Source organism: Prionailurus bengalensis, chromosome B3, assembly GCF_016509475.1.
Source record: "Prionailurus bengalensis isolate Pbe53 chromosome B3, Fcat_Pben_1.1_paternal_pri, whole genome shotgun sequence".
Taxonomy (NCBI): domain Eukaryota; kingdom Metazoa; phylum Chordata; class Mammalia; order Carnivora; family Felidae; genus Prionailurus; species Prionailurus bengalensis.
In genome coordinates, this window is record NC_057355.1 from 45,369,665 (window position 1) to 45,372,835 (window position 3,171).

Below are 3,171 nucleotides of genomic sequence, written 5' to 3' on the forward strand. Positions count from 1 at the left end.
AACAAAATATTCCTCTCCCTCACTGTGTGACTTTACAGCTACTTGGCTTCTCTAGGCCTCAGTTTCCTGTGTTGAAACTCTAACCCTAAGCCTGAACCCTAAACCCGTACCCCTGAATCTGGAAGACCAGCTCTTTCAACACAGAACTTCTCTGATCCTGCTCCCTGGCCTCTTTGTCTTGGGAGCAGCACGCCTGGATGGTTCAAGAATCCTTATCTGCCAGCAGAGCTCCCCAAAGGAGGAAGGAAGGAGGAAAGGACTAGAAGTGAGGGGCCAGCTGGGAGGATTCTGGGAAGAGAAGTCCATGTGCAAATGAAAAGGGCCTAGCCATGTCGGTGACAATGAGGATAAGAAGACAGAATAGACAGAGACAGGAAAAATTTTAAAGTATCACAGAGATAGATCTGAGGAGACTTGAAAACCAAATCTGAAAACTAGCAGCCTTAGGACCTGAAGTTCACGATGGTGACCCCAGGTCACACCAGCCAGGAAAGGAAAAGTCGATCGCTTTCACAAAACTTGAAAACTTTGAATAACTTTCATAAAAGTTAAAAATATGACTCTCCACAAGTATACACTGAACAGGCACCAAAATGTTACTCAATTAGATAATCTAAGACAGAGGAGAAGGAAGAAGGTACATCTGGCTCAAAGAGCATCTTGAGAAACGATTTGTAGACATTTATAAAGCAATGTTAGAATAAAGTTTCTAGTTTAGATACAAAACTGGTCAACACTCCAAGGTGATACAAAAATCATAACATTTGGGATCTCTCTTTAATTTTTTTCATGTTTTATTATTTATTTTTGACAGAGAGAGAGACAGACACATGGAGCACGAGTGGAGGAGGCACAGAGAGAGGGAGACACAGAATCTGAAGCAGGCTGCAGGCTCTGAGCTGTCAGCACAAAGCCCGAGGTGGGGCTTGAACCCACGAACCCTGAGATCACCTGAGCCAAAGTCAGACGCTTAACCAACTGAACCACCCAGGCGGCCCTAGGATCATTTAGTGAATAGAAATTATTTGCCTCTCTACAGAAAAGACCTGGAAATACCAGGGAAATTCATGGAGTCTGAGACCTTAACTAATAGGAAATAGGGAAGCCAAACAAATACTCGTTTTTCTAAATTAGTGGTTCTCAACCAGGAGAGCTTTTGCCTCCCAGGGGACATTTGGTATTATGTGGAGACCTTTTTTGGTCACAACTCAGCAACTCTGGGAGCTGGGGGTGGGGGGGTGGGGTGGGGTGCAGGGTTAGCATCTTGCGAGTCAAGGCCCTACAGGGCACAGGACAGACTCCGAAATAAGAAATTATCCTGCCCCAAATATCAACAGTGTAAAGGGTGAGAAGCTCTGCCCTAGACCATCACCCCTGGATGGGCTTGTTAAAGAATGCCCTCAGAGGACTCTGTCATCATCGCAAGAGTATGTTGCCCATTGTTTTTTCTTATTCACACGTTTTAAGTAATTTATATCACCAGTAACGTCAACCATCTGCTTTCAAAGGAAGGTAGATTTCTTTTTACAAGTATTTCACCCAAGAATTTTTTTAAAGTTTTCTCCTTAACCTGAGGAACATGAGAAAAAAAATCACTTGAACAGAACGCCTCTCCCCATTTACTGAGCATCTGGTCTTCTTGAGCTCCCAAGGTAGTTTCTGTCCAAAGATGATAAGATTTTTCCAGGGAGCATGAAAGGACCCATAAATTTCTTAAACAAAAACCCCTCCAAACACCAAAAAGATGCTATGATAGAACTTGGGGAAGCAGACAGAAGTGACAGACGTACAGGTCACAGGAAGGACAGCACAGGGAGGAGAGAGGGGCCGACGGCCACACCAGTCGCCCCCCTCCGAATCCACCACCTTCCCTCCCGTTCCTGCTCCAGCCCTCTAGTTCCAAACCTCTGCCAACACCACTGTCCCCTGAGGCACCCAGGCCAGGCTTTTCAATTACATCTCAGGCTCTTCCTCTTTCCTTCCCACCTGCATGAATTGACGCGTTCAGTAAAGCACGTCCGGAGCAATTACTGATTATTGCTGGGCGCTGAGCACAGAGACAACAGTGAGCAAAACTGTCTTTCAGCGGATTGCCAAGGCCCTTGGATTCCTCCTTGATTAGCTCTCCATCCTTGTCCTTTCTTACCGTGAGTCAGGCTCTTTGCAGCCACAGCCTCTTACTCCTCTGCCCCCGGTACAGCTTGGCCTGCCTTCAGATCCTCTCCCTGAAGCACAACTCTGCCCCATGCAACTCCCTGCTAAAAACAGATCCCCAGGAACTTCCCTTTGCATGGGCTTAGAGAATAGAATCCAGTCACCTTCACTCAGCCATCAGGCTCCTTCAAACTTAACTCCCAGGTTTTCTTGATTCAAAGATACTGCCTCAGAAAGCACCATTCACTACTCCCAGGACAGAGGGCAGCTCATTTTTTCAACTCCCTCATCTGCAGGTATCATAAAAGCACCCAACCACTATGTCTGTCATGCTAAATATTTACCGGCCCCAAAATAAATATTCCCAATGTCAGAAAACAAATTATGATCATCTACAGTGTGTCGTCAGAACATGTTTTTTTTTTTTTTAAGCTGCAAGTTTTTTTTTTTAATTTTATTATTTACTTTGTGAGAGAGGGAGAGGAAAAAAAAGAACCAGTGGGGGAGGGGCAGAGGACGGGCGGGGGTGGGGGGGTGGGGGGGGGGGTTGGGAACTGAGGATCCGAAGCGGGCTCCGTGCTGACAGCAGAAAGCCTGTTATGGGGCTTGAACTCACGAACCGTGAGATTGTGACCTGAGCCAAAGTCAGACACTTAATTGAGTGAGCCACCCAGGCACTCCTGTGACATTTTTAATAGGTTTTTCATTTTAAAAATGAGTTTTGCTACTTCCAAACATTTAAAAATCTAAATTTAAAGTAATAAGTTCTTTGGGGGGGGGAAAGATATTCAAGGGAAACAGGTGCTATATTTTTAAATTCATTTTTTTTTAATTTTTTTTTTTAACATTTATTTATTTTTGAGACAGAGAGAGACAGAGCATGAGCAGGGGAGGGTCAGAGAGAGAGGGAGACACAGAATCCGAAACAGGCTCCAGGCTCTGAGCTGTCGGCCCAGAGCCTGATGTGGGGCTCGAACACACGGATCACGAGATCATGACCTGAGCCGAAGTCGGACG

General features: G+C 45.5%; 1 non-coding gene across 1 annotated transcript; it reads right to left on the reverse strand.

Moving 5' to 3' along the window:
• Positions 1-911: 911 nt before the first annotated feature.
• On the reverse strand, positions 912-993 carry TRNAQ-UUG. The gene has a single exon. It is a non-coding gene; the product is annotated as a tRNA-Gln (tRNA).
• Positions 994-3,171: the final 2,178 nt, after the last annotated feature.